Source organism: Vombatus ursinus, unplaced genomic scaffold, assembly GCF_900497805.2.
Source record: "Vombatus ursinus unplaced genomic scaffold, bare-nosed wombat genome assembly UNPS02014786.1, whole genome shotgun sequence".
Classification (NCBI taxonomy): domain Eukaryota; kingdom Metazoa; phylum Chordata; class Mammalia; order Diprotodontia; family Vombatidae; genus Vombatus; species Vombatus ursinus.
In genome coordinates, this window is record NW_020954564.1 from 38,985,097 (window position 1) to 39,007,224 (window position 22,128).

A 22,128-nucleotide genomic window follows, 5' to 3' on the forward strand; every position below is an offset into this window, starting at 1 on the left:
TGTGATAGCCATAGCTCCCATAGTCATAGAAAGCTAAAGGCACACAGGAACTCATACAGGGTGGTAAAAGTCAATTCTGGATAGTTGAATGGGGCTATCCAGGAAGAGGTACCTTTCTATCTCATCTTCTTTTTTTTAGGTGGGAGTGCAATGGGGACTTGGAAGAGACATGGTATTTAAATATATGGGTAACCAGTAACCTAACCTCATGATAGCATGAGCAAGAAGACATGTCATTTCCTTCTCCAGCACACCATCCCACTGCCACCTGGCACCACCTGACATGCATGTCTTTGTGCCAAATGGGAAGGCAGCCTGATTCCCCAACAATCAAGGGCCTGGAAGGAATTCAGTGAAGCAGGCAGCTCCCCTTTCACTTGCTCTGTTTTTGTTGTGATCTCTGCTGGGATAATCAGATGTTTATTCCAAGTGATAATTTCTTGTTTGTTTACAGTGGACTGTTGAAGATCAGGCTAGTGCTCGCCTGGCATTAAGAGAATTCAGCAGGGTGGTGGGTGATACCTAAAAGTTTGGAGGCAAAACTGGCACAGAGAGGTATGTCCTGAGCCAGCACTGAACAGCAGGTAAAGTTCAAGTTGGATCTGCATCTAAACAGGAGAGGGAAAATCCCAATTCTAAGGAGGCAAGGATGGAATTCAAATTACCCTGTGAAGGTAGGAGTGGGCTCTGTTCTGAGCTAGCACAATGAGCCTGTTCCATACCAGCTGGCCCTGGCAGCATCAATCATAAAGCAGAACTTTAAACGAATCTTCTCAGATGTAGGAAATACCTTTCTCTCCTCCATCCATTATGTACTACCAAATGTGGTTTTTGAATGCATTTGACAGTACAACTAAAATACTTCAGCTTCTAACAGGGATCATAAATGTTGGGGGAAGTTTATTGCAATTTACATATATTGCCGATTTCCCCATGTACGTCTTGAAGAGATGTGCCATGCATTTGATCAAATTCAAAGCAGCCGTGCAACAAAATGAGGTTAATATTATTTCGCACTCTCCTTGCTCCTCCTGGCAACAACTCTTCAGGGTATTACCCATATTTATTAAACTGCACAACGCCCTTGTGAGCTGGACTCAGATCTCTAAATTATTGCGCAAAGGAAAGTGATTTGTTTGCTGGGCTAAACAGAAATCAAATGGCCAAATTGGGAATATAACCTATGGTTCCAGGCAGTCGGCAAGTCATTCTTTTAACCCTGAGACAACTCTCAATAAAGCACAAGCCTGTTGGAGAGCTGATAGGCTGAACTCTACAGTTAAACTGTTATAAATCTTCAAATGTCCCAGGATATTAGCCACTAGACATCATCACCATAGCCATGTCTACCATTACCACCATTATCATTTAAGTTCATGAAACATTTCTGTAACAAGAGTTTAACTTATTTTATCTTTATGCCAGTCTTTTGAGGTAGGTTATATAAATATAGGCTTTGAAATTGGGAGGGGCTTTACATATCACCTAATCTAACCTCCTCCTTTTATGTACTAGGAAACTAGAGTTATTTCCATTCAATAGATGAGAAAATTGAGTCTCAGAGAAATGAAGGGACTTGATCCAGGTAACTCAGGTAGTGAATGAGAGAGTTCAGATTTCAACTTAAACCATCTGATTCCAAGTTCTATGCTCTTCTCTTTCTTGTAATTCAAAAGGCCTCTAAAAGGAGGCCTACCATTTTAAAAACTAGAATAAATAATACTCTGCTCAAAGCCTGGCAAGTCCCCAAGTACGGTGACTAATCAGTGATTCACAAATTCTTCAGTCCATTCAGAAATGCTGCTTATATATGCCAATTAATAATTATATTAACAGTCAGAAAAGTCAAGAAGAGAAGGTCAAGGTGGAGGGGCTTGGGGTGAAAATCTGATTTTATTTTCTAAGCACATGAAAGATCTTAATGAGGATGTGATGAACACTTATATGGTGCATCCAGGCAAATTGAACAAGGAAAGGGATTTGAATGAAAGACAAAAAGATTTCAGATGGACAAAAGGAAAAACTGCATAACATTATAAGATTTTTAAGAGGACATTTAAAGTGGATTTAGAGAGGACATTCAAAATCATTTAGTCCAAACACCTCATTTTATAGATGAGCAAACTGAGGAGTCAAGAGGTGATTTTACTTGTCTAATGTCACAATTAAGAAGTGGTAGATTTAAGATTTATATATAAAGCTTCTAACTCCCAACTCCTGATTTTTCTACTTTGCACTACACTTTAGGAAGATATAAAATGGAATAGTTAACTAATTTGTATTCCTCAATAGCAGAAGTCTTTATAAGAAAGAATAGATAACAACATGATCTGTTTGATTGAGACATTGACTTGTCTGAATGCAGAGGGCTAGACACACCTATCTTTCAAAGTTGATTAGGAACTCAGAGGTTGCTGCCTCCATGATGACCATTGAAGATGACTGCTTTCATCATCTATTAGTAGGATTCTGAATATATAAACACATGACTGTTCATTCATAAATAAGCATATTTTCCTAAATAAGCATATGAATGTTCATGTGCATATATATCTTTCTATCCATGGGTACATACATGCATGCATATAGAACATATACATGCATATATATGTGAATATTTACATAAATATATATATACTTTGAAAGGGAATTAGGAAATAAAATGTCAATATCGCAGAGCTAGGACCCTCCTTAGCTATCTGGTTCAACTTTTTCATTTATGAATCAAGAAACAGATGTCCATACAGGTTAAGTGACTTTTCTAAGGTCACACAGGTAGTAAACATCAGAACTGGTATTTGAACCCACATCCTCCAACTCCAAAGTTTTCATGCTTTCTACTGTACAACACTGTCTCCTGGGAGACTTATATTTGTTATAAACTCAGTAGAAAAAGAAGCAAACAACAACAAAAAATGAAACCCACTAGAAGGTACTTATAATTTTGTACAGATTAGAAAGTTTCTTTTACTGAGTCAGAGCATCAAACATATCAGTAGAATTAGTTCCTACTTGCACACAATTTTAATTATCCTTTTCTTTTAGGGTCAGAATCAATCCCTCTCATATCTCTATATAGCTTACATTTGTGCAAGAACCATGGATTTGTCTGGAGAAAGTCTTACTAGATATATATGTATGTCTTTCCACATAACGATAAGGGACTGTATTCTCTATATTCTTATAACTATTACTATTTTTCCCTGGAAGAACCCTGCCCCCCATCACATGAATGAAAATTGTCTGCCCATATTGCTAGTTTATTATCAATAATTACTTTTGTCTAGGATTGAAATTAGAAGGGATTGTGACAGTATCATTGGGCAGTTTAAACTTAATAATTCACAGTCTAAACTTCATGCACAGCAGCCCTGCATTTCAGCTGTAAATCTTATTCTCATTCATGTAGGTCTCAACCACTAGTGAATGAGTGTGTGTGTGTGTGTGTCTGTGTGTGTCTGTGTGTATGTATGTATGTGAGTGACTATAATCCTTCTAATCTGTTTACCTTGAAAATAAAGGGGGCAGAGGGTTAACCAGGTTAATTACACAGTTTTAGGTGCTTTAAAGTATTTTTATTTTTTGCTGTTTCACATTTTCTTTTCTTTTTCTTTTTAAAATCATTTCACCTTCTGCCCTCTCATCCTAAAATAACTTTGTGTGCTTAATAGCCCTTGTGTCTTTTCATCCTCATAACATGATGGACAGTAAAAAAGTGATATTGTGAGCAGAGAAAAACACAGGTGAATGTAAATAGGATAGTGGTACATTATGATTTATGGTCAAAATATTTGAATGACAATGTGACTGTTTCAACTGATCAGAACAAAAAATCTGTCTTTATATTTTGAGCAAATCAATTTCTCCATTTTGGGCCTCAGTTTATTGATTTATAAAATGAAGGACTGCTGCTCAATAAAAATAGATAACAACAAGGTGAACTAAGATTCCTAGTGCAAGGGGGTCAAATTTGCCATTACAAATATCAGTGGGATTTGGTGGCATGAAACCCCTTACTTGGCTAAGGCTCTGGAACACAATAACAAACTGAGGAGAATTGATAGAAATGTACACAGAGTAGCATTTAATATAAAAAGAAATACTAATATAAGGAAATCCAGGAACTATAGAAGGAACATTTGGATGTAGATAAATGAAAGTAGAAACAGATGTGATATTGTCATCAAAGTAAACATCAGACCACCTGGACAGAAAGAGGAGATAGATGAGGAGTCTGCAAAATAGATCACAAGCCTGGCAGGGAGTCATGCTATGGTAATGATGAGGGACTTCAATTATTTGGACATCTGTTGGAGCTCTCTTTTTGCCAAAAGCAGAGCAGTTAATAATTTCCTGGCTTGCCTAAATGATAATTTTATCCTTCCAAAAGTGGATGAATCAAAGAGGGTAACCGCCATTCTGGATCCTATTCTTATAATCCAGGAGGAATTATTTGTTGAAGATGAAGTGATTGCATTGAAGTTATCAGTTGACCTTAGAAATTGTCTAGGATTCCTTCCAGCCCTGATATTCTAGAGCTTAAGGCTCCATTCAGGTTGGAATTCTGTGCTCTAACATTTCTTCTGGCCTGGAAATTCTGTGTTCTAAGGTCTTCCTGATTCTCATGTTCTACATTTTATCTTTCAATAAAATGTGATTGCAGAACTTGGAAAGATTTGGAGAAGTCTACTCCAAAACAATTTTTATTTTTTTCTGAATGTCTTTTATGTCTCATACTGATGCTTTTCTTTTCTACCTCTGAACTCATGCTCTTTTTTACACAACTACAAAATTGCCTCTAAATGGCAGTCTTCCCAAGCCATCACTCAGGCAATGGTCTGATTAGTTGAATGCAAAGGGATGCAAAATAGATACAAAAGCCATCACTATTCGTAAACTAGTGACACTTTATTATTAAATGCAGAAAGGAGAGTAAGCCCACTAAAATGTCTGAGTAGCCTTCCTCTTTCACTTGGAAAAATGGGAGGGGGTAAAATTTAAAATCAAAATGTTTTTCTACTGAGACAATCTACTACCTTTCAATAGAGTAAGGTTAATTGTATGTATATAAGTATTATGTGTGGATATGTATGTATACATACATACATACATACACACATATATACATACATATGTTCATGGAGAGAGAGAGACAGACAGACAGAGAGAGAGAGACAGAGAGAGAGAGAGAGAGAGAGAGAGAGAGAGAGAGAGAGAGAGAACAAAGAGCAGAAGTGACCAAGAAAGCCAAGACCTTCATAATTTTTTCACCATCTACTCCAAATGGAAAGTTCAGGAACCAATAAGGCAAGAGAAAAGTGGAATTGTTACCTGGGGTAGGGCCAAGGAAGTCATTCCTTAGAGAAAGTTTTGTAGTTGCATCTATGCATGGCTCAAAGGCATGGAAAAATCAGTATCATCTGTAAAGATGGTGGAAAAGTTGAGTTTTGATGAGTTCCATGCTGCAATGAGATCTGGAAGGGAGGTCAGAAAGGTGGGTGTGTCTGAAGAATGTTTTAGTATAGAAATAATGGGCACACATTGATGTTTTAGCATGAATTAATGAACACTGAAATAAAATCCAGGATACGGTCACTGAGCAAATGTGTAATATTCCTAAGTCAAGGAAGTATATATAGCTCTAAACATAATTTTTGATCCAAAATAAATCCTAATGACCTAGTATCTGTGTACCAGCTACACACTGGAACTTTGGATGGGAGAGAACCCTGGGGAAGAATATATCAAGCACATGAATGGTCACAGTTAGAGTTACAGAAACAAGACTTCACTCCAGGTATTTCTGTTAATGGTATCTTCAACACTTGACCAAAACTGAAGAAATCCTTTGATCCATGAAGAGTTAGGCAGAAAAAAAAAAGCCAGTCACACTACCAAATAGGCTGGTAGGAAGTGTTAACGATCTCTCTAACAAGTAAACATATCTCTCTAACAAGTAAGGGTCCTCAAAATCTGTCAGATGACATATACATAAGGCTCAGAGGGAAAAAGAGAAGGGTGATGGTGGTTGGTGACTTCTTCCTTTGGGGTACTCGGTTATTTCTTGACATAGAATTATAGTAGAGAAATCTGTTGTCCCTTTTTGTATGGCAATTTGAAACAACACCCAAAGGGCTATAAAATGTGCATAACCTTTGACCCAGCAATAGCACTTCTAGGTCTGTATCCCAAAGAGATCATAAAAATGGAAAAGGACCAACATGTACAAAAATATTTATAGCAGCTCTTTCTGTGTAGCAAAGAACTGGAAATTGAGGGGATGCCCATGAACTGGAGAATGGCTGAACAAGTTGTGGTATACGAATGTAATGGAATACTATTGTTCTATAAGAAATGATGAGCAAGTGGACTTCAGAAAAACCTGGAAAGACTTGTATGGACTGATGCTGAGGGAAGTGAGCAGGACCAGGAGAATGTTGTACACAGTAACATCCACATTGTGTGATGACTAACTTTGATAGACTTAGCTCTTCTCAGCAATGCAAGGACCTAAGACAACCCCAAAAGTCTCATGATGGAAAATGTTATCCAAATCCAGAGAAAGAACTATGGAGTTTGAATGCAGATCAAAGTATACTATTTGTTCTTTTATTTTTCCTCTGTTTTGTTTTGTTTCCTCTTTCTGGTGGTTCCTCCTACTGATTCTAATTCTTCCTTAAAACATGACTAATGTGAAAATATGTTTAATAGGAATTTATATGAAGAGTTTATGTCAGATTGCACAGTTTTGGGGAGGAAAGCAGGGAGGGAGGGGGAGAAAATTTAAAACTCAAAAGCTTATGAAAGTGAATGTTGAAAACTAAAAATAAATTAAAACAACAACAAAAAGAAATTTGTTGTCTTCCTGGGACACGTACTCAAGATATAACAGAAATGTCCCAAGATGGTGTGATTTTGGGCAAGTTCCTTAAAATGACTCACATGTTAAATGAGAGAGTTGATTTACATGACTTCTAAGGTCCTTCCTAGTTATCTATCTATGAGCTTATGGTCCCCATTCTCCAAACAGATTCCTTCTCTTCAATTCCAGGGATGCATGTGGATAGAAATGATATAGTCAGAAAGAATCTAGACAGCTTTGACAAAACTGGTGAAGTCAGGGAAGAAATGAAAGCTAATTTTGTCAAAGATGATGTTTTCAACATTAAGTAAGTCAATAGCTTTTGATAATAATACCTTGTATAAGAATGGTATTTGCACTTCTGTATGATGGCTTAAATTACAGGAATAACAGGGTCCTGGCCAAGGTTGTAGGTTGCTTAAAAAAAAAAACTAATAAGAATGTGTGTGTGTGTGTGTGTGTGTGTGTGTGTGTGTGTGTAGATTCTTATCAGCCTTTTCGTAAATTTAACCCAAAGGATTTTAAACTAAAAAGAATGGTAGAAAAAGAAAATTTGTATACACATGCACATGTGTGTAAACGTATATTTGTATATCTATATCCAAAATAAATAAAATAGAGGAAAAAAAAACAGACCTACTAAAGAACACTTCCATGAAGAGTAGATATGTGGGCACTAAGAGACTGAGACATTATAATACATTACTCCTGGAGGAAATTGAGTACTAGGAGACAATCTTCTCTGAGAAAACATTCTAAGTAGGATACCATAACTGCAGGACAAGTGCTACGGAAATTGAGAATGGTCATGGTGTCAGTGTAGAGAGTAGAAAAAAAGGAAGCAAAGGAAAATTAAAAATTTAATTATTTTCAAAGAACATAGTGCAGACTAGGAAAAATGGAGTAGTGTACATTTCCCCTTTTCTAGTTCTCTCTCATTCTCTACAATCATTTCAGATCCCAAAAGATGTTAATGTCCTATATCATTGAACTGAAGTGAATAAGGAAATATATTCTTGATAATTAGTACTTTGGTTAAATGGAGTCAGATGCTTTAAGAGGTAAAAGGTGTCCTCACTTTGGGGATTTTTATTATTTTATTTTCCAATTACATGGAAAAGCAATTTTTAAACTATTTCCTTTAAAATTTTGAGCTCCATGTGGGTTTTTTTCTCATTTGTGTGATTTCTTTGGGATACAGCCCTAGTAGTGCTATTGCTGGGTCAACGGGTATGCATATTTTATAGCCCTTTGGGCATAGTTCCAAATTGCTCTCTAAAATGGTTGGTTCACAACTCTACCAACAATGTATTAATGTTCCAATTTTCCCACATCTCCAACATTTATTATTTTCCTTTTTTGTCATGTTAGCAAATCTGATAGTTGTGATATGGTACCCCAGAGTTGTTTTTATTTGCATTTCTCTAATCAATAGTGATTTAAAGCATTTTTTTTCACATGAATATACATGGCTTTAATGTCTTCATCTGAGAATTGCCTGTTCATATCCTTTGATCATTTATTAATTGGGGAATGATTTGCATTCTTATGAATTTGACTTTATTCTCTATATATTTTAGAAAACAGACCCTTATCCAAGACAGTGGTTGTAAAAATTCTTTCCCAATTTTCTACTTTCCTTCTAATCTTGATTGCATTGGCTTTATTTGTGTACTCTTTCTGTGGTGGCAAAGAACTGAAAATTAAGGGAATGCCCATCAGTTGGGGAAATAGTGTGGTATATGAATGTAATGGAATACTATTGAGCTATAAGAAATGATGAGCAGGGGAATTTCATTTCTGGGAGCCAAGATGATGGAATAAGAAATAATTCGCTCTTACCATCCTTTATTAACCTCTACAGGCGTATAAAATATCACCCCAGGACAAACCATGTAACAGCTGAAATAGAAGAAAGACAGGGAGCAGCCGTCTGGTAACCCAGCTAGCTTGAGGGATTAATAGGGAAGGCCCCTCTTGCCCTGGGGGAAGGGAAGCAGTACAGAATGGGAGGCAACCCAGCAAGTTAGCAGAAAGCCCCACTTCAGCATGCCAGGGGGAGATCCTAAACCCCAGGTAATGGAGCAGGCAATCACCAACACCAGAACCACCAAGTGCCTTAGTATGGGCAGGGGAACCAGTGGAAACCAACTCAGAAAATCACCACGTGCCTCAGTGTTCTACAGCAGTCAAGTCTCCCAGTGCCTCAGCAAAACTCTGGGAAGTGCTCCAAGGGGGAAAGCCCCAGGCAGAGAAATATCCTACATTAGTGAAACATCTAAAAGGAGCCAAAGAAAGTGAAAGGAGGGAAAGGAAAGGCCCAGGTAAGTAGGCAACCTCCAGGGGCCAGACTACCCAATCCTACCCCTGGAGTTCCAGTATTGCTGATCCCAACCCAACACCAGGTAACCTGCCTGAAACCTACAACCTCCAAGTGCTAGCACCTGAGGCCCTGGCACACAATGCCAGTGACCAGGCCCAGGCTCCCAACAAAAGAAGCTTGGGTCAGCTCCCTGCTCACCAGCAAGGCCAGGAAATAAGCAAACACCATGAGAAAAAAAAAAAGAAACATACTATAGATTCTTATTATGGGAACAGTGAAGATCAAGGCAGAAAATCTGAAGAGGACAACATCGTCCACAAACCCACATCTGGAACCTCAAAAGGGCATATGAACTGGTCTGAAGCCCCAAAAGGCTCCTTGGAAGAGCTCAAGAAGGATTTTAAAAGTCAAATAAGAGAAGTAGAAGAAAAATTGGGAAAAAAAATAGGAGGTATGCAAGAGACAGTCAATAACTTGGAAAAGGAAGGACAAAAATTAACTATAGAAAACAAGTTCTTAAAAAATACAATTGGCCAACTGGAAAAAAAAAGTACACTGAAGAAAACAACTCCTTAAAAAGCAGAATTGGTCAAATAGAAAAGGAGACACAAAAACTCACAGAGGAGAAGAATTCCTTAAAAATAAAATGGGCCAAATGGAAAAGGAAGTACAAAATCTAATAGAAGAAAATAATATATTAAAAATTAGAATTGGGCAAATGGAAGCTAATGACTCTATGAGAGAGGAAGAATCAGACAAGCAGAAACAAAAGAATGAAAAAAAATAGAAGAAAACATAAAATAACTCATTGGTAAAACATCTGACCTGGAAAATAGATCCAGGAGAGACAATTACATATATATATATATGTATATATATGTGTGTATATATATATATGTATATATGTATGTATATGTCTGTATGTATATATGTCTACCTGAAAATCATGATGAAAAAAAGAACCTGGACAGCATCTTTCAGGAAATCAACAAGGAAAACTGACCCAAAGTCCTAGAACCAGGGGGTAAAAGAACCATAGAAAGAATCTACTGATCACCTCCTAAAAGAGATCCCAAATTGAAAATGTCAAGGAATATAATAGCCAAATGATAAAATTACCAGGTGAAAGAGAAAATACTGCAAGCAAGCAGAAAGAAACAATTTAAATATCATGGAACCACAGTCAGGATTACACAGAACCTTGCAGTTTCTACATTAAAAGATCCTTAGGGCATAGAATATGATATTCCGTAAGGCAAAGGAGCTTGAATTACAACCAAAGATTAACTGCCCAGCAAAAATGAGCATAATCTTTTGGGGGATGAATATTCAATGAAATAGGGGACTTCCAAACCTTCCTGATAAAAAGACCAGAGCTCAACAGAAAATTTGACCTTCAAATACAAGACTTAAAAGAGATAGAAAAAGGTAAATGGACATTAAAAAAAAACATGTAATCAAAAAGGGCAAACTATTTACATTCTTACAAGGGAAGATGACACATGTAACTCTTGAGAACTGTGTTGTTATTACACCACTTTAAAGGGGTATACATAGAGGGGGTGGGTACAATTTGTGATGTAATGATGGAAAAAAATCTAATCAAATGGGTTAAATGGATATTAATGTGAATTAATTATATTAATTAATTAAAATTAAAGTGGATTAATCTGATCTAAGAAAATGTACTGAGAGAAAAGGACAGGAGGAGGCAGACAAGGGAAATTACATTACAGGAAAAGGCACACAAAATATTACAGTAGAGGGAAAGAAAGGAGGGAGATGAATATTGTTTGAACCTTACTCTCATCAGATTTGGCTCAAGGAGGGAATAACATAATCAGTTAGGTATAGAAATCTAACTTGCCCTATAGGCAGTAAGAAGGAAATGGGGAAAGAAAAGGGAGGGTGTATAGAAGAAGGGAAGAAGTAGTAAGGGTAAAGAGGAAGAAAAGGGAGGGGGCTAATAGAAGGCAGGCAAGACTGAGGGAAGCAGTCACCAAAAGCAAAACACTAGTGAGGAGGGAAAGGAAGAAAGGAGAAAGAAAAGCATAAATGGGGGAAATAGGATGGAGAGAAAGACACAGATAGTACTCATAACTGTGAATGTGAATGAGATGAACTCTCCCATAAAACAGAAGTGGAAAGCAGAATGGATTTAAAACCATAATCCTACAATATGATGTTTACAGGAAACACATTTGAAACAGAGGGACACACACAGGGTAAGGGTAAAAGGCTGAAGTAGAATATATTATGCTTCTGCTGAAGTAAAAAAGGAAAAAATAAACCAAGGGTAGCAATTCTGATCTCAGACAAAGTAAAAGCAAAAATAGATCTTATCAAAAGAGATAAGGAAGGAAATTACATCCTGCTAAAAGGCACCATAGACAATGAAGTAAGATCATTACTAAACATATATGGACCAAATGGTATAGCATCTAAATTCTTAGATCAGAAGTTCAGGGAGTTATAGGAAGAAATAGACAGCAAAACTATATTAGTGGGGGACCTCAACCTCACCCTGTCTGATCTAGATAAATCTAACCACAAAATAAACAAGAAAGATGTTAAAGAGGTGAATACAATTTTAGAAAAGTGAGGTATGGTAAACATCTGGAGACAATTGAATAGAAATGGAATATACTTTTTTTTTTCTAAGTGGTACATGGCACATACAAAAATTGACTATATGCTATGGCATAAAAACTTTACAATTCAATGCAAAAAGGCAGAAATATTAAAGGCATCCTTTTCAGATCATAATGCAATAAAAAATTATATGTAATAAAGGGCCATGGAAAGATACACTAAAAAATAATTGGAAACTAAATAATCTAATCCTAAAAAATGAATGGGTCAAACAATAAATCATAGAAACAATCAATAACTTCATTCAAAAGAATGACAATAATGAGACAACATACCAAAACTTTTGGGATGCAGTGAAAGCAGTTCTTAGGGGAAGATTTATATCTCTAAATGCTTACATGAATAAAATAGAGAAAGAGGGAATCAATGAATTGTGCATACACCTAAAAAAAAAAACTAGAAAAAGAAGAAATTAAAAATCCTCAGTTGAGCACCAAATTAGAAATACTGAAAACCAAAGGAGAAATTAAGAAAATTGAAATTAAGAAAGTTATTGAACTAATAAATAAAACTAAGAGCTGGTTTTGTGAAAAAAAAAACAATAAAATAGATAAACATTTGGTTAATTTAATTAAAAAAAGAAAGAAGAAAACCAAATTACCAGTATCAAAAATGAAAAGTGTGAATCCACCAGTAAGGAAGAGGAAATTAAGAAAAAATAATTAAGAAGTATTTTGCCCAACTGTATGCCGATAAATTTGACAATCTTAGTGAAATGGATGAATATTTATAAGAACATAAGTTGACCAGATTAACAGAAGAGGAAGTAAAATACTTAAATAACCCCATCTCAGAAAAAGAAATTGAACAAACCTTTGATGAATGCCCTAGGAAAACATCTCCAGGGCCAGATGGATTTACCAGCAATTCTATCAAATATTTAAAGAACAATTAATTCCAATACCATATTGACTATTTGTGAAAATAGGTGAAGAAGAAATTTTACCAAATTCTTTTTATGATACAAATATGGTGCTGTTACCTAATCTGGGAAGTATCAAAATAGAGAAAAAATTATAAACCAATTTCCCTAATGAATATAAATGCAAAAATTTTAAATAAAATATTTGCAGATAGATGACAGCAACTTATCACAAAAATAATACACTCTGACCAGGTAGGATTTATACCAGAAATGCAGGGCTGGTTCAATAATAGGAAAACTATCAGCATAATTGATGATATCAACACCAAAACTAACAGAAACCACATGATCATCTCAATAGATGCAGAAAAAGCTTTTGACCAAATAGAACACCCACTCCTATTAAAAACAGAAGAGAGCATAAGAATAAATTGAGTCTTTCTTAAAATAAGAAGTAGCATTTACCTAAAATCTTCAACAAGCAGCATATGTAATGGGGATAAGCTAGAAGCATTTCCAATAAGATCTGAGGTGAAACAAGGATGTCCATTGTCACCACTATTGTTCAATATCGTACTGGAAATGATAGCTTCAGGAATAAGAGAAGAAAAAGAAACTGAAGGTATTAGAATAGGCAAAGAAGAAACAAAGCTATCACTCTGCAGATGATATGATGATATACTTAGAGAATCCTAGAGAATCAAGTAAAAAGCTACTTGAAATAATAAACAACTTTAGTAAAGTTGCGGGCTATAAAATAAACCCACAGAAATCATTGTCATTTCTATGTATTACCAACAAAACCCAACAGTAAGAGATAGAAAGAGAAATTCCATTTAAAGTTACTGTAGACATTTATAAAATATTTAGGAGTCTACCTACCTTAACAAACCCAGTAACTATATGAACATAATTGCAAAACACTTTCCACACAAATAAAGTCAGATCTAAATAATTGCAAAAACATCAGTTGTTCATAGGTAGACTGAGCTAATATAATAAAAATGACAATTCTACCTAAACTAATTTACTTATTCAGTGCCATACCAATCAAACTACCAAAAAATCATTTTGCAGAGCTAGAAAAAATAATAACAAGATTCATTTGGATTAACAAAAGATCCAGAATATCAAGGGAACTAATGAAAAGAAATGCAGGGGAAGGTGGCCTAGTTCTACCAGACGTTAAATTGTATTATAAAGCAGCAGTCATCAAAACTACTTGCTACTGGCTAAGTAATAGACTGGTGGATCAGTGGAATAGGTTAGTTATGCAAAAAACAGTAGTCAATGTCTATAGTACATTATAGTAGATTTAATGACCCCAAAGACCCCAGCTTCTGGGATAAGAACCCACTCTTTGACAAAAACTGCTGGGAAAACTGGAAAACAGCATGGTAGAAACTAGGCATAGATCAAAATCTCACACCATATACCAAAATAAAGTCAAAATGGGTCCATGATTTAGATATAAAGGCTGATACTATAAGCAAACTGGGAGAGTAAGGAATAGCTCACCTATCAGATTTGTGGAGAACAGAAGAATTCATGACCAAGTCAAATTATTAAGAATACAAGTCATTCCAATTGATAAATAGTCAAAGGACATGAACAGGCAGTTTTCAGGAAAAGAAATTGAAACCATCCATAGTCATATAAAAATTATCTAAATCACTATTTTTTTCCACTTAAGTAACAAAAATTTATTGAGAATTCCTAGGATAACTGCTATCTCCTCCCAGCCTTGGAGGGAAACCAGCTAGAGAGGAAATCACTGAGAAATCATACAGTCCTTATACCCCAGACCCCCAGCAAAATATGGGAAGGGGGATTAGGGAAAAGAACATCTGTCAGTCTTCATTTATCCAACGAGTTGGGGAAGAGGTGGTGGAGGAAAGTCACGTGATGATGGGGTGAGGGAGGTGGACCCATCTGCCGGCTCATCCAAGACTAACTCAGGGATGAAGAGATCAGTTTTCTCTTGAGGTCAGAAAGAGGTTTCTATTTCTTGCCCTTGATGAGGCTGTCACTTCCCCGAGTGAAGCTTTCATCCTGCAAGTTCAGCACGAAGTTGTCAGCAGTGAGATAGATGCGGTTCTGAGATGTGGCGATGGTTTTGGAGATGTTCTGGGCAGTCTGGATCTTACGAAGTTTTATGTAGCTGGGGTTTTTGCTCAGAGCTTCCCCAAGCATCTTGGGAGCCTCAGCTTCACCCTCCGCTTGCACGATCTTCAGCCGCTGCTCTTGTTTTGCCTTTTCCAACAGAAACTGAGCCCTCTAGGCCTCCTGCTGAGTCACTTGTTTGGCCTCCACCTCGTCGGTGTGCTCTCTGCTAAAGATCAGCTCTGCGATGGCAACATCGTCCACAATGAGGCTAAAGACCTTGGCCCGTTCTGTCAGCTCCGCCGGATCAACAAGGACACCTGGGCCCGCTGCGTGATAAGCTGGGAGGCGTTAAACTTGACCACAACACTCTTGAGCACTTCATTCACGATAGAGGGCAACACACGCTCCCCGTAGTCCAAGCCTAGGCGCTGGTACATGATGGGCAGCTCCAGGGCATTGGGTCAGGAGAGCACTGGAAGGTAGTAAATCACTATTGATCAAAACAACTCAGAGGTACCACATCACACCTATCAGATTGGCCAACATGACAAAACAGGAAAATTATATATGTTGGAGGAGATGTGGGAAAATTGGAACACTAATGCATTCTTAGTAGAGTTGTGAAATGATCCAACCATTTTGGAGAGCAATTTAGAACTATGCGCAAAGGGCTATAAAAATGTGCATACCCTCTGAACCAGCAATTACACTTCCAGGGCTATATCCCAAAGAGATCATACAAATGGGAAAAGGACCCACATGTACAAAAATATTTATAACAGCTCTCTTTGTAGTGGCAAAGAATTGGAAATTAAGGGAATGCCCATCAATTGGAGAATGGCTGAACAAGTTGTGGTATATGAATGTAATGGAATATTATTGTGCTATAAAAAGTGACAAGCAGTCAAACTGCAGAAAAACCTGGAAAGACTTGCATGGTCTGATGCTGAATGAAATGAGCAGAACCAGGAAAATGTTGTACACGGTAACAACCATGCTGTGTGATGACCAATATTGATAGACTTAACCCTTCTCAGCAATGCAAGGATCTAATTCATTTCCAAAGGTCTCATGATGGAAATGCTATCCACATCCAAAGAAAGAACTGTGGAGTTTGAATGCAGATCAAAGTATCCTATTTGCAATTTTTTTTCTTCTGTTTTGTTTTGTTTCCTCTTTCTGGTGGTTCTTCCTATTGATTCTAATTGTTCCTTATAACATGACTAATGTGAAAATATATTTAATAGGAATGCATATGTGTAGCCTATATCAGATTGTGAGCCATCTTGGAAAAGTGTGAGGGAAGGGGGAGAAAAATTTAAAACTCAAAAGCTTATGGAAGTGATTGTTGATAAATCAAAATAAACTAATAAAAATATTTTGAGTTCCGAATTATCTCCCTCTCTCACTCTCTCCCTCACTCCACTCCCACATCATTGTGAAGGCAAGCAATTTTATATAGGTTGTACTTGTTTAGTCATGCAAAACATATGTCCATATTAGCCATGTTGAAAAAAAAATAGACATCCACCGCCTCCCCCCCCAAAAAGAAACCACCAAGAAAAATAAAGTCAGAAAAAGTCTGCTTCAATCTGCATTCAGAATTTCTTTGGTGCTGGATAGCACTTTTTACCATAGGCCTTAAGAATTGTCCGAGATCAGAGGTGGGGAACCTGTGGCCTCGAGGCCACATGTGACCTCTCATCGCAGCCCTAAATCTTGTATTTCTGAGAACATCTAAGTCATTCACAGTTGATCATTATATAATATTGATTTTGATGTGTAAAATATTCTGCTTCTGTTCACTTCACTTTGCATCAATTCATATAAGACTTTCTAGGTTTTTTGAAGAGCATCCTGCTCTTCATTTCTTATAGAACAATAGTATTCTGTTGAAATCATATATCGCAAATTGTTTAAAAGTTCCCCAATTGAATGGCATCCCCCTATTTCAAATTCTTTGCCACCACAAGATCTGCTATAAATATTTTTGTACATATAGGTCCCCTTCCTTTTTTATCTCTTTGCAATAAAGATCTAGTAAATAGTGCTATTATTGCATCAAGAGATATTCACAGTTATAAAATCCTTTGGGAATAGTTCCCAATTCTTCTCCAGAATGGTTTAATCATTTCACAACTCAACCAACAGTGCAATATTGTCTCCATCCCCTCCAACATTTTTCATTTTCCTTTTCTGTCATATTAGCCAGTCTGACAGATGTGAGGTGGTATTTTAGAGTTTTTTTTTAATTTGCATATCTCTAATTAAGTTTGACGTTTGCTGTTTTTTCATGATTTTCTTGCATCCCTCTCATTTCTTTTCACATTTTTCCTCTAGCTCTCTCTTTTTAATTTTAATTTTTTTAGGGGGGCACTTCCATGGATACCTTTTGGGCCAGTACCAATACACATTTTTCTTTGAATCTTTGCATGCATCTATGTATGTTTTGACATGCTTATCTTCTTCTGACTCTAAGTCTTGATCTTCCTTGTCACCATATAAATTTTCTATGTTCAGGTTGTTTTTTTTCTTCTTTGCTCATTTTCACCTTTTAACTTCATGTAGACTTTTAACTTTATGTTAAACTTGGGCTCTCTTTCTAGCATAGAGGGGGCACTTTTCCAAGCTTCATGTTTTTGTTTTTCCTGCTACTGTTTTCAGAGCTAGTTCTGGGAATCTGTAAGTTTGCAGTTATTCCAAGGTGGTACAATCTAAGGAGAGTTTCATTCTATGGTCTCATGATTATATTTCTGTCTGTAAATGACCATGAGCTCTCTTCATTTTCCTAGAACTCTAAATCAGGTTCTCCACTTTTGCTACTCCTAATCCTTGCCCAGGGACTGTGACCTGGAACCTTGTGTTGTCAACACAACAGAGACTGACAGGAAAGGTCTGTCTCATTTGGGTGGTGGTTGGGCCTGGAACACAATTCAGTGAAAACCTTGCCCCAATAAGCCAACAGCAACAAACCTTGGAAATGGTTGTATCAGTAACAGCAGTAGTGTTAGGAGTTCTCAGTGCACCAAGGATAAAGAAGCAAAACAACTAGTCAAAAGGAGATTATAAAGGGTCCTTTGCAGGCATTAGGTGCAGGATCCTGTTTCATTCATTCACAGTTCCAGGTAGCAGTCCTTGGGCAAAGAGGAGCACTAGCATAGTGTCTTTTTGCCACAGGGGTGGCAGGGGCCCTGATCACAGTTCTAGATTAGAGAAGAATGCCACTCACAGACCAGAGGACAGGTGAAGAGAGCAGTGAACACACTTATCCTTATATCATATGACATCAGAAGAAATGAAAGCTTATAGAACCATGAAAAAGCTGAAGCTTGGGACAGTGCTTCTCTACCCAGAAGCAGATCCCAACTTTAATATAAAGTAAAAAATCAAGAAATAGGCTTGAAAAACAAGTAAACAAGAAAAAAAAAGAGAATCTGACTGTAGAAAATTTCTATGGTGACAGGGAAGATCAAGACATAAAGTCAGAAGAAAATGAAAATGTCAAAACAGTTACATGCAAAATTCAAAGAAAAATGTGAATCAGTTACAGGTCCAAATAAATCCTAGAAGAGCTACAAAAAGATTTAGACAGAGAAGAGAAAGAGAGGGGGAGAGAGAGAGAGGGAAAGAAAGAGAGAGAGAAAAGAAATGCTAATATTTCAAGAAAAATATAAAAATGCAGTAAACAATTTGGTAAAGGAAGCACAAAAAATATTGAAAAAATAACACTTTTAAAAGCAAATTGGCTATGTGGCAAAAGAGGAACAAAAATCTACTGAAGAAAAGGATTGAATTGAGTGCTTGCCTCAGCAGCACATGTACTAAAATTTAAATGATATAGAGATTAGCATGGCGCCTGTGCAAAGATGATATGCAAACTTGTGAAGCATTACACATTTTTTTCCTTTTTGTTCTGATTCTTCTTTCACAACATAACAAATGTGGAAATATTTTTAATATGATTATACAAGTATAGTCTATATCAGATTGCATGCTGTCTTGGGTAGGGGGAATAGAAAGAAGGAGGAATTTAGAACTCAAAATCTTATAAAAGTGAATGGTGAAAACTAAAAAAAAATAAGTAAAATTGATAAAAGAAAAAAAAATTCAGCCTCACCAAAAAATGAAAAAAAGTAGAATTGTGCAAGGGGAAGCTGATGAATACATTAGACACCAAGAAACAATAAAACAGGGAGGCTGAGCCAAGATGAAAAAGTCAGGGACTCACCTGAGTTCTCTCCTAAACTCCTCCAAATACCTTTAAAATTACTCTAAACAAATTCTAGAGCAGCAGAGACCATAAAGAGGAATGAAACAAATTTCTAGCCCAAGACAACTTGGAAGGTCAGCAAGAAAGCTCTGTTACACCAGGATGAGAAAGGAGCACAGCCCAGCACAGGCTATTGCAGTGCAGACCTGACAATAGCAAAGCTGGAGAGGGAGTAATCAGAAGCAAACACTTCTGAGGAGGAACAGGTCAAAAGAGAGAATAGAATAAATAGGGGGGTGGGATAGGATGAAGGGAAATATATTTAGTTTTCCACAGCATGACTACTATGGAAGTGTTTTGCATGACTACACAAGTATAACCTGTATTGAGTTGCTTAACTTCTCAATGAGAGTGGGTGGGGAAGGAGGAAGGGAGAAAATTTGGAACCCAGTTTTAAAAACAAATGTTAACTTTTTTTTTTCTTATGCAACTGGGAAATAAGATATACAGGTAATGTTGTATAGAAATCTATCTTGCCTTACAGTAAAACAGAAGGGGAAGGGTATAAGAGAAGTGTTGGGGGGTATAGAAGGGAGGGCAGATTAGGGGAAAAGGTATTCAGAATGCATGCTGTTTTGGGGTTGGGGAGGGACAAGATGAGGAGAAAATTTGGAACTCAAAATCTTGTGGATGCGATTGTTGAAAGCTAAAAATAAATAAATTAATGAATCTTAAAAAAAAAAAGAAAGAAAAATATAAATTTGTCTTAGGCCATGAAAGAGCTCAAAAAGAATTTGTTTTATTATTAATTTATTTTGATTTATCAACAATCACTTCCATAAACTTTTGAGTTTTAAATTTTTCCCTATCATTTTTAAATTTAAATTGATTTACTAAATCAATAGTGATTTAAAACATTTTTTCATATGACTATAGATGATTTTAATTTCTTCATCTGAAAACTGCCTGTTCATATCCTTTGACCATTTATCACTTGGGGAATGACTTGTATTCTTATAAATTTGACTTAATTCTCTATATATTTTAGAAATGAGACTCTTATCAGAGACACTGGTTGTAAAAATTCTTTACCAATTTTCTATTTTCCTTCTAATATTGGTTTCAAAAATGATTTTGAAAAGTAAGAAAGAGAAATAGAGGAAAAATAAGGAAGAGAAATGAGAGTGATGCAAAAAAAATCATGAAAAATGAGTCAACAACTTGGTAAAGGAGATACAAAAAAAAGAACTGAAAAAAATAACACCTTAAAAAATAGAATAGGCTGAATGGTAAAAGAGATCCAAAAAGCAATGAGGAGAAAAATGCCTTAAAAAGCTGAATTAGGTAAGTGGGGAAAAAAGATCCAAAGGCTCATTGAAAAAAAAAATTTCCTTAAAAATTAGAATGGAGCAAAATGGAAGCTCATGACTTTATGAGAAATCAAGAAATTATAAAACAAAATCAAAAGAATTAAAAAATAGAAGACAATGTGAAATATCTCAGTGGAAAAACAACTAACCTGGAAAATAAATCTAGGAGAGATTATTTAAAATTTATTGCACTTCCTGAAAGCCAAGATCAAAAACAGAACCTAAACATCATCTTTCAAGAAATTATCAAGGAAAATTGCCCTGATATTCTAGAACCAGAGGTAAAATAGAAATTGAAAGAATCCAATGATCATGTCCTGAGAGAGATTCCAAAATGAAAACTCTTAGGAATATTATAGCCAAATTTCTGAATTTCCAGGTCAAGGAGAAAATATTATAAGCAGCCAGAAAGAAATAATTCAAGTATTATGGAGCCACAGTCAGGATAACACAAGATTTATCAGCTTATACATTAAAGGAAAAGAAGGCTTGGAATATGATATTCCAGAGAGCAAAGTACTAGGATTACAACCAAGAATCACCTACCCAGCAAAACTAAGTATAACCCATGAGGGGAAAAATGAATTGTCAATGAGATAAAGGATTTTCAAGCATTCTTGATGAAAAGTCCAGAGATGAATAGAAAATTTGACTTTCAAATACAAGACTCAAGAGAAACATAAGAAGATAAAAAAGAAAGGGAAATCATAAGGGACTTACTAAGGTTAAACTGTTCATATTCTTACATGAGAAAATGATATTTGTAACTCATGAGAGCTTTCTCATCATTAGGGTAGTTATAGAGAGTGCATATGGACAGAGGACCCAGGTATAAGTTGAATAAAAAGGGATGATTTCTAAAAATAATATTAAGGGGTGAGAGAGGAATATACCGGGAGAAAAAGAAAGGGAAAGGTAGAATGTAGTAAATTATCTCACATAAAAGAGGCAAGAAAAAAGCTTTTATAATGGAGGATAAGAGGGGAAATGTGAGGGGGTGTGAGTGAAACTTATTCTCAGCAGAATTGGCTCAAAGAGGGAATACACTCAATTTCCTATAGAAATCCATCATACCCTAAAGAAAATTAGCAGAGAAGGTAGAGGTGACAGAAGGGAGGGCAAATTGGGGGAGGGGACTATCAAAAGCAAAACACTTTTAAAGAGAGACAGGGTGAAAGGAGAGAGATTATAGGATAAATGGGGGGATGGGATGGAGGGAATTACAATTAGCAATAGTAATTATGAAAAAATGAAGCAAATTTCTCTGATAAAAGCCTTATTTCTCAAACATGTAGAGAACTGAGGCAAATTTATAAAAAAATAAGAACAATTCCCCAATTGATCAATGATCAAAAGATATGAACAGTTTTCAGATGAAGTAATCAAAGCTATCTATAGCCATATGAATAAATACTCTAATTCACTATTGATTGGAGAAATGCAAATTGAAACAATCCTGAGGTACTACCTCATACCTATTAGATTGGCTAATAGAACAGAAAATGTAAATGACAAATACAGGAGAGAATGTGGGAAAATGAGACTTTAATGCACTGCTGATGGAATTGTGAAATGATTCAATCATTCTGTAGAGCAATTTGGAACTATGCCCAAAGGGCTATGAAACCATGCCTACCCATATTACTAAGATTGTATCTCAAAAGAGATAAAAAAAAGAAAAGGGACCTATATGTACAAAAGCTTTTATAGCAGTTCTTTTCTGGGTATAAATAATGATAA

At 36.1% G+C, this 22,128-nt stretch overlaps 1 non-coding gene and 1 pseudogene across 1 annotated transcript; one reads left to right on the forward strand and one right to left on the reverse strand.

The window, feature by feature from the left end:
- Window positions 1-14,702: 14,702 nt before the first annotated feature.
- Window positions 14,703-17,372, reverse strand: LOC114047235 (annotated as a pseudogene).
- A 1,233-nt stretch (window positions 17,373-18,605) lies between these two features.
- LOC114047424 lies at window positions 18,606-18,709 on the forward strand. The gene has a single exon (XR_003569610.1). It is a non-coding gene; the product is annotated as a U6 spliceosomal RNA (small nuclear RNA).
- The last annotated feature ends 3,419 nt before the right edge of the window (window positions 18,710-22,128 follow it).